The following is a 10,979-nucleotide window of genomic DNA, read 5'->3' on the forward strand; positions in this document are numbered from 1 at the left end:
GTAACATTTTCGTACATTTAGTTATTGAAATTAAGAGCGAACCATTATGTACAATAGACTGAAACTTCCTGAATACAACAAAAGCTGAAAGCTCTGGCATAATGGCGAGTTGTACATTTTTGTAGCACAAAAAAAAAAGATAAATGTATTGGAAAAAATCATCTTCCGACTGAGACTAGGGTGGAGGTTTATTATTATAGTATAGAGTGAATAGAGTTTAAAATTGACTGCCTACTTTTTCGGCGGCTCTGGTTCCAAAAGTAAATTTTCCCAATCATATCTATTGACATTTCATAACATCCCTATTTCAAGAGATTGACGTCTGGAACCATGACAACCAGCCTTTCCTATACAGTACTTGTGACCAGTTGAAACTGCCGAAAACAGGTAGGCAAGATGACGCAAATGTCAGCGCAGCAGCATCCTGGGAGAAAGAACGTTGTGCGCAGTAAACAAAGCAGTAAAACTACACTGGCAAGAAAACAGCGAGCTCCACTAATCAGAGACTTCATTGTGGATTGTGTAGTTCTTTTCCCTGATATTGTGAATGAACCATGTTGTTCTTAAAATGAGGTTGATATTCAAACGAGTCTTCTACAGGAACATATACCATTTCCCCAGGTAGCACATAATGACTTTACATTGGATAGTTATGACATAATGGCTAATAACCAAATCGACTATGGAGAAAATGAAAGAGATTTGTCTTTCAAGGAGCCACACTGCACACAGTCCTATAGCCCGCCATCACAGAGAGAGTGTAGACAGAATGGCCTTTCAATATGAGAATGACTGTGGACACTATCTGAATCATTCTCATGGCAAAAGTGCATATATTTACACTTTGTGTTCTCTTGAAACCAATGCCATGAAAATCATGTCAGCCTGAGTTTGAGTGTCATGCGGTTGTTGTTTTCTTTCTTTTGTATTTTGCTTGGATTCCTCAATTTCCTTTGCGTTTCTAGTCATATAACTGATTTTATTGTATAGTGTTTCATGCATTGTAGTTCTTGCCATGTAGTGTCTTTTATAGTTGTGCTTTCTGCCTGTGTGTGTGTTTTCCCTCCAGCTTTATTGTTTTCACTTGTGTCATTAGTCTCACCTGGCCTTCAAATGGAATCATAAAGTCGTGTACAGGAAAGAGTGGTAAACATTTCAATATGGAAATTCTTATTAGTGGTTTTAAATATCAAGTAGAGGAACAAGAGAAATCGAGATTAACACTTGCCAACGCTCCTTTTGGTCCTGTATGAGGCTAACGAGGTTGTTGTAAGAAGCTAACATGCTAACACCAGGTTATTCTGGGGTTGCTTTGTTGTTCGTCTGATGCTTGTTTTGACATAATGTTAATAAAGTGATGGAAAATATGACCATGAGTACGTTTATTGTCTCCATCCGGACGCTCTTTCCATCAGGCTGTTTGCTTTTTCTCCTGTTCTGTTGGATTTTAAGCGGAGTAAGTTTGTCAATTTTTGTTGGAGCAGCATTAATTGTGGCTCTGTTAAAGCTGTGTTTGAAAGTTCATCATCATAAATAAAGATTTTGAATGTTGATTAAATCTTGCAGTGAACTAGCTGAATACATTTGGAAGGAAATGGGATTTGGGTTATTGAATGGCTTAGGTTAAGTGGCATGTTTAATGTATGAAAACAAGTTTGAATGAGCATGAGTAATTTTAAATGAAAGAAACCGGTTAAGTATGCAAAAGGTAGTCTGACAGGGGATCCGAATGTCATAGATTTGTTAATGGCTGAAAATAAAGTGAACGTCAATCAACATCAGTCAATCAATGGCCACATATTTTATAGCTATCAGCTAAATTAAGAAATGAGAAAAGTAGCTGAGCCTAGTCTGTAGAGCTAGAAAAGTGACTGTGAAGCATTTAAAAAATGCAATGTTCTCGAGAACTTTCTTCTGTCATTTAACATTAAAGTATATGTGGCAGTTGGGTATCTCTGGTGTTTTGAAGTTTCTAATGTCAAAAGTGTACATCCTCTTGGGGTCGCCGGTGGCGCAGCGGCAGTACGCGCGATCCCATGTATTGAGGCTCAGTCCTCGCGCTGGGTGGCCCGGGTTCGCATCCGGCCTGTGGCTCATCTCCCGCATGTCTCTCCCCGCTCTCACTCCCTGATTTCCGACTCTGTCCACTTTCCTCCCTCTATAATAAAGGCATAAAGGCCAAAAATAAATCTTTAAAAATTTTTTTAAAATGCTTGCTTAAATAACCAACCTCTTAAAACTAGCACGAGAACATCATGTAAGTTGATGGTGTCATTATGTACATGGTGTGAACATTGTTGTTTTGGGGGCAAATTAAGGAGATATAGAATAGAATAGAAAAGACTTTTTATTCATTGCACAAGAGTACAACGAAATTGGCTGTGACATGACTGAAATGTAAAAAATATAAAAAGAGTGGTTGGGTCGACGTAAAAAAAAATTGGTTGGTTTTAGGTTTTTCTACATCATGACTTCCAATATATAGGTTTACTTCAATCAAAGCTAAATCGATTTCAAATATGAAGGGGATTGGAAAAGCTGAATAGCAGAGATTGAGTTTATGTTTCAATAAGGTTTTTAGATGAAAGTGTAAATATGAGTGATCTAATGAAATCGTTCTCAACAACAAATGATAAGTCTTCATTTCACTGGGAAACTAATCTGCATAGTTCACCTTGCAAAAATGCTAAAAATACATACATTTTGGTAAATTGTCTGGATATTAGTCAATGGATAAATTAAAAAAGAAGAGGAGTAGGTTCATGTGCAAAATGTAGACTTTCCCCACTCAAAGATATCACATTGAGCCAGGATTTTTACCTTTAGAGCATCACATCAGTGGAATTTAATATTGCAATCAATTCAAGAGTCAACATCCAATCATTTAAATGTTATGTTAAAAAAATATTTTAGAGCCAACAATGTCAACGCTGATGTTTTACCTACCCATGGTAACTTTTACTGTATCATGTCCTATGTTGGATATTATTTTTTTCAAATTACCCAAGTTGTGTTTTTATATACATACAGTATGTGTACATAATTTGTTTGTTTGTTTGTTTCATACTATAGAATGTGCTGTATGTTACTGGGTTATATCTAATTCTATTTTGCCAAAGAACATCTGGCAAAGATGCTGCTAATATAAAATAGCCTTTTGGCTAATACATATACGTATATATATCGGTCTGAATGATGATCATTTCAAATAATAAATGAAATAAAATAAATCAAGCAATAACAAAGATGGTGATTGCAAAAGAGATAGAGAGAAGAGGTCGGATGGAAGAGTCTGTTGAGGGAAAAGAGGAGGTGGTATTCTAGAGGCGGGTTGAGGTAAAGAGACGTGGGAGCAGAACAGTGTGCGTGTCTGCATCCCAGACACACTGGAGACAGTTTAACAAAGACAGGAGAGAAGACGACATGCAAACGTAACACACTAATGACCTCCATGTCACTATAAACAGGCCTGACAATTACAAAAGTTTCATGCCAAACACATGAATCCTTCAGATCAAATCAAATCAACTTTTTCTGATAAGAAGAATACCGTGAAGGGTTTTGAGTTAATTGATGGCTTTGTTGGCGAACTTCGTGAGTGGTCTTTACAAAAAAAAGATGTGTGAAAACACATCGAAGAGAGGTAACAAAAAGTCTACAACAGATTACTGCAAATGTAACTGTCAAAGCATAGTATTTAAAAAAAACATATGGCCAAACCTACAGTAACATTTTAGCTGTTGCTAGTTATTGATCATTTGTATTTTTCAAAAGTTTTCGCCTTAAGCAAGTTGGTCTACGTAGATTCACTTTCCATTTTAGAACACCTGTAAGAGCAAAGAAGAACAATCAGTTCAATGTGCCCTGACTGTAAGTCTTAGTTTGACACTCGACCAAATTTGGGCTCATACCGTCCCACTGAGCTTTGGGCAAAATTGAAAATTTTGGTTGCAGGCACGTTTACACCTTATAAACTTTGTAATATATTGTTTATCTGTAATTTGTAAAAGTCTACAATAAGGTACATCCAATTAGGCGTTGCTCGACAAGAGTATTAAAATCTTTTCCAAAAAAACCCCAAAAGTATTCCTCTAAAAGGATTGACAGATCTTCGATTGGTTAATCAAAACTTTAAGTTTTTAAAAAGGTACACAACATTATCATTTGTCAAATATGAAAAGAAGGTGAAGGGGAGAAAAGGGAAATGTGCAACAACAATAAAAAATAAAATCAGGGTGAAAAAGAACAAAGACGATTGAAATGAAGTTCCGGCAGGAGAAAAGAGAGAAGTGTTTTGTTTCATGCTGCCCTTTTCCACTCTGGAACACCACTGGTGGCACATTCAAGCGCTGAAGCTGCTAGCCAATCGCCTCTCCTCCTTTTCCCTGTCACCCTGCATCATTGGGGTCAAAGGGCCCTCTGCCTTCCAATTAATGAGCCACTAAGAGCCTCTGTCCCCCGCTCCACTCTCCAAACTCCCACAATTCAGCTCAAGACTGAGAAACGCACAAGCAAAAGGAAATCATTCCTCGATAAGCTTACTGTCAACAGGTGTTCTCTCTCATCCTCTGCTAATCCTCAATAGTAGTGTGGGCAACTGTTGAGATCATGAATTGGTTTTCAATGTTAAAAAACTGATTACTATTTAGTTTGGTTGCACGTTGCAAGTTCCCCTTTCCCCTGGCGGTAACTGTTCACCCTTGTAATCAGATCATGCTTGCTGAAGGGTCAGGAACAAAGACATGCAAATTCTAATTAAATGTGCAGCGTTGGGATAGGCCTCGTTTGATCGCTGAGCCCTTTCATGCCCCCTAATCGCTCCTGACAGCTCCTTCCAACAGATTCTGTGACAAACTTCTCGATTCAACTGAGTGGGATTTTTGAACTTAGGTCGCTCCTGCGGCCTTGGCTCGGGGTCTGTCAAACAATCCAAATCAATGACCCAATTGACCACTGGTCCCCTTGTTGATAACCTCAATGAGCTCTATGTTGCCATTCATTGTGTCAGAGGGCTAAATGCCGATAGCATTTTATGGTAATTAAACACTCCTTTGGTTCCTAGCTTTGAATACAAACACTGGAGGGGGGGTCCGGAAAGCACGGGGCAGCACTGGGGGGATGCAGGTGCAGGGAAAGGACGAAGGGACGGAGGGATAAAGCAGAGGGGGGCCACTGAGAGACTGGTGCAACCAAAGTACTTTCCCACCAACGTGGCTCAGCGCCACCGGCTCACTCATTAGGTCATTACAATAAGGAAGGGGGCATTTTTTTGTTTTATTAAAAATCTCATTAATCCCACAACAAAAGGCACGTACTGACCTCATTGGTGCCCCTGTTATCTGAATATGCCTTTATATAATGGAGCGTCTAATTGCATCTCGGCGCCTAGGGGCTTTCTCTTCGTCTGACCCGACAGTATTTGGTGTGTGAGCAGTGAAAAGGGAGCTAAAGAGAATTGGCCTCTCGGGGCAACCACTAAACTAATGGGAAACCGCCTGGGACGCGAGCTTTAAACACTATATGAGGCCTTAGCCCATCCTATAGGTAGGACACTTAAGATTCCTGCTCCTGTAGATTTTAGACCTGATGAGTTTTAGTAACACTGCCTTCTAAAACCTCTTCTTCACTTTCTGCTTCAGTAAACATACTAAAGACCAGTTAATTTGGGGGTCTTAAACAATCTTATGGTAATTCTAAAAAAAACCTAAATGGTTGACGTAGTCGTTCCACAGGATGGCTCATTATTATGAAATGTTCTTCATCCTCTTATTGGATCGCAATGACGTAAATGACAATGCATTCACTTGATGTATGTCTTATAGTGCTGAAGCTTCACCGAAGGAAGCAAATCCAGCAGGATCTAATTCTGTGACATGTTTAACTGAGAGAGAAAGTCTGTATACTTGCTTATGTCCGTCAGCATGAACATGTGAGCCTAGCACCATGGTTTAGTTAAAACATCTGGAAAAATTAAAAGAATGTGACTTTGCCAAATTAAAAATCTTGTTTAGTCAGGTATGAAATAGTCTAACAACATAAGGGAACTTAACTTTTTGATATTTAATAGAAGAAAATAAAAACAAGCCCTGAAGCCAGGTGATAGAGCATCAAACTCCATGTATTCCTATGGCCCCAGTAAATATTTATTAACGTTAAAGTTCAAAATATTAGAGACAGAGGGACTTTAAAAAATGTCAATGTCAACCTAATATAAACCAAACCAAACTGCTTTTCACCAGTTTCCTTCCTGTCTAGAAGTCAATTATTTACGTTATTATTTTATGTTCAAAAATAATAAGCAAAAAATAATATATAAATGGATGAAACTGAGCTATTCAAAGAATTAAATAACTGAAATTGTCTCTACAACAACTTTAAGATATCAGGCTTCTGTCCTTTGGAATTATTTAGCAGTGTCACGTAAGCAGGCAGAAAACAGGGGAGGAGGACTCAAATGCGGTAAACAAAAGATTTATTAAACTAAAGGCAAAAACACAAAACAAAAAACGTACTCAAAACTAAATCCAGAACATCTCGAAAACCGAGTGTGAAAAAAGTAAATCCAAGAACGCAGGGAACAAACAACAGGCAAAGACAGACACTCATGACAGAATGAACCGACAGGGACAGAGGAAAAACACAGAGACTAAATAGACAGGGTTAATTGGACACAGGTGAGACTAACGAGACAGATGAGGACAATCAGGGTAATCACAAAGGCGGGAAACACAAGGAACAAAGAACACAAGACCGTAACACTGGAGGACAAGTACAAATTAAAACCCAACACTGACACCACCAAAAACAGATAAACAAAATAAAACAGGAAACACCAAAGACTCGACTTAAAACACAAAACAGGAAAAAAACTTACAGGCAACAGGGAAACACACTTAAGACTAACGTAAACACAAGACTATGAAATATTAAAACACACAAGGGAAACATATAGAACACTAAGGGAAACATGAAAACTGAAACATGATGAAACATAAACCAAACCAAATCATGACAAGCAGTCGTCCAGGAAAACACTCTCTCTTCTTTTTAGAGTTAGCTTAAAATGTTTGTGGTCATGGACTCACTTGTTTGTTTGTTTTTAAAACAATCCTATAAAAGCACTAGCCTGATCGTTTTTAAGTATTTCAATGCAACATAGTACAACATAGTGATCAATATATATCCATACATAGATTTGTATAAATATATAAATAAATATGAAGGGCCATGGAGGTACATTATTTGAATTCATATGTAAGTATATAAGTTTAACCACAGTTATTTTTTTCTGCCTGCATGTGTTTCACTTTTTCATCCTCTTCTAGTTTTTGACCATTTTAACACAACACCTCACATCCAACCATTCACACCACATTCACACACTGATGGCCGAGTGGCCAACTGCCTCATTGTACTATTCCATTCACTTGCTGCCAGAGAAGCAGCAGGAGCCATTTGAGGTTCAGGGTCTTGCACAAGGACACTTCAGCATGTAGCTACAGGATCAAACCCCAAACTTTCAAGTTAAGGAATGACTCACACTGTGGCTCAATAGCCACAGTCGCCAATAAAAGCCACATCAATGAGCTGACTATTCGGAAGATTGTTTGAGTCCTGATTTGTGTCCAGAGAAAATAGTTCATTGAAGATTAGATAATTCAAAGTGCAGTAGTGTGTAGTGAGTTTTTCCTCCTTTTTGTCTCTAATTTGTCTTTTCTGTTTTATTTTGTCTTATCTTTTTTCTTGTGTGTATTAAGGTAATTGAGTTCTCAGTGTGCCTTTACTGTTTTCTGTTTTATTGTGTAGTTCTTGTCCCCAGTGTATCATGTCTTGTTTCTTGTTTCTTGTCCCTTATATCTTCATTTATATCATATTTGGAGCCTGTTGTGATCCAATGGGCTTCAGGTGAACAGGGAGCCTCTGCAGAGTTTGCTGACAGGTGACTCCCCACCTGTCAATCAAACTGCGTGGCAGTCACGGTAACTGCTGTGTGTCCACTGGACAGCCCTATGCTGAGGTCAATGTGAACTGAGACCAAACAGCCTGTGGTGACGGAGTGATGAGTGGAGGAGGAGGGAGAGAGCGACAGGAGAGATGAAAGAGTGCAGGAGGACAGATGAGTGATCCAGTCATCCAGGGCTAGCAGACATCCCAGAGGACAGGAAACAGTGTGTTGACCCACAGTCTGCTCCTTCCCCACCTTTCCATCTCCCCCTCCTCCTGCTCCTATTATTCTCTTCCTCACCAGATCTGTAATAAACAGATATGTTTAACATATTTTTCATTCCCTTATGTGTTCTAACTATTAATGTTTACATTATCCAGACTGGATGTCCTGGGTAGTCGTTTAGGAAACGGTTCTTAAAGGGGAAAATAATTATTATTATCTGTAATTGATTTGTATGAGTCACGACAACTAATCAAACATTCCAACCGGATTTAAAAAAAGAGTACTACATAAACTAAATAGTCTCTAAGGTGTTGTTTGAATGTGATGGCGCTAAAAAAAATTAAAAAAAATGGAAAGTTTGTTATGTGTGCTTGAGAAAAATGAAAAACCAGATTCCAAGGAGATCATTTAAACTGAATCAATACTTCACCTAATGTCAGACAGCAGAGAGTCTAATTAGATCATTTTAAATCAACTTTACCCATCCCAGACTGTGATTTAAAGTTTTATGTGTGACAACTTTCAGAAGAACTCTATTTACCAGTTCAGCAAAGTTTGAAGTAAAACCGCTGCAGGTTTGTAATGCAGATGTCGAGTATGAACAATGTTTGTGCTCGAGCAAAAACAAACCATAATTGAACTTAAAAAGGTTGATTAAAAACAGGTAATAAATCCAACCTGGTCACTTTGCAACATTTGGATTGATTTGTTCCCCATCGTACTGACAAATCAATGGGTTGGGGATAGTGTGAAAATGTCCTTCTTTATCTTTCTGATATGCTCTGTGTGTCCGGTGTGCAGCTGTAACCTGCAAAATGGGTTATGATTAAAATCCTGTCTTGTTATTGTTTTCATTTTTCAAACAAAGATATATACCATCGGATCGATGGGTGCCCTGTGCACAGCTGTGCTACTCATGCGGGGTGCAGCGAGAGCAAGTACAGAAAACTTTTACTATTGTAGCAGAAAACCAGGATGGTTCAGATTGACTAAAGTTTAATGCACTGAAAACATTGGAACAAACAAACTTTAAAGATTACTTTAATTGTAGTACTCTGAAGATATATTATAAGATGAAATAACATGCATCACTTCCCAGACAATCAGATGTCAACATATAAACATACTCAATATTCTTCAGCATAATGACTTTTGTATAATAAGGAAGAAAGTTCACTGTTGTCACTTCTTGTGTGCCTAACATGTTGTGACCACAGTGCCCATCATCTGTGCAGTTGATTGATTTGTAGTTGATTTAATCATTTTTCGTTTTTTTCACACTTCAGTGTGGCCGGTCTTTTCCTTCTCTCTTACTCATTATTTACCCCCCTTCATTCAGCCTCCTTTGCCCTGACCTCGGCCTCCTCGGGCCTCCTGCTGTGGTATCCCAGAGGCCCCCGGGGCACCAGGCTCCTTCTTCCCCTTCAGCCCCACCTCCACAGGAAAGCCCCCAGACTGCTGCCAAATACCTCCACAGATTCTTCCTCCAGCTTGGATGCAATGAGAGGCCCCTCGCGGCTTTTCCTCACTTCCACCGCAGGCCTCGGAAATACCTGAGAGCCCTGAGTGTGGTCGCCCTGTGTCTGACCAAAACTCACTTTGAGGAGGTTCAAACCACGGATGTTCACACTCACCGCTAAAATCGTACTATTATGGACGCCAATCTTTTTCAGTTTAAACATAAAGTCGCCTTAATAACAGTGAAGTTGGAAAGCATTGGCTGGATTGTCTGCTTATAAGACCAGTGTTGCTAATTCAATTCATTTATCAAAAAATGTTTCTGACCTTGATGCATCTTTGTTTCTTAAAGCCTCTACTTTAAGTTGTGAAGGTCTTCCTAGTATTGACTTTGAATTGGATGTGAATTAGATTTTATATTTCTCAAGAAATTATGCAATACATTCACAATTAAATCAAAACATGTGAAATGTATATTGAGTTATATATAAGGCTTATATATATATAAGGTATATTCAAACCCTTTTAATTGCATGCCTAATACAAATTTCCAATTCCTTTCACCTTCATCTGTTCTGCCTGTTGCAGCAGTCACACTGAAGCTGGTCATCAGACTCCCTCTAGTGGTCAGAACTTTGCAAGGTAACTGTAAAACTTATTCCAGAGGAATTCAGAAGCCCTTTAATTGTCTGTTCAATCAAATGATTGAAATCCCTGAAACACACAAAAAGAGGTAGGAAGTAAGTAAGTTATTTAACTCAAACACTGCACTTCTTTGATTCATTACCCATCATAATGTTGTGCTTGTTTACACATAACTGCTGCTGAGTGTGATTTACTTTGTGCCACATTCTTGTGACAGCTGTAGTTATTTAATTGATGAGTAAAACAAGCCGATGGCTGATCATACTTGCCTCTTTGGTTCGGTTGTATTTGCCTCCTGATACAAACTCAGTGCTGAAGATTTATCTCTTCTACAGTCAAGGCTGTGTTTTTGGTTCATTAAATCCTCAATGTGTTTGGGGGTTTCAGGAACATCTTTGCTGTAATGATGTACACTGAAGAGTTTTAAGGTCCTTTATGGAAGTCCATACATTTACATCAGTCCTCGCTGTGAATGGAGATATGGGATGAGAGCCTCCAAGATCAGGTATAGATTTGTTAAGTTGTCTGATCGGAGACTCTCTCAAAAGATCTTTAATTGGGATACTTTTCATTGTCTACACTGGGCTATTTTATTGAAACAATATGTGATTTATTGATCTAAATAAGTTACCATGTGAGAGTAACATGCTCTATATGTACAGAGAGAAATGCTTTATATGCTGAAAACCAATATATCAAACCTGTT

The sequence above is a fragment of the Symphodus melops genome (genome assembly GCF_947650265.1).
Source record: "Symphodus melops genome assembly, chromosome: 15".
Taxonomy (NCBI): Eukaryota; Metazoa; Chordata; class Actinopteri; order Labriformes; family Labridae; genus Symphodus; species Symphodus melops.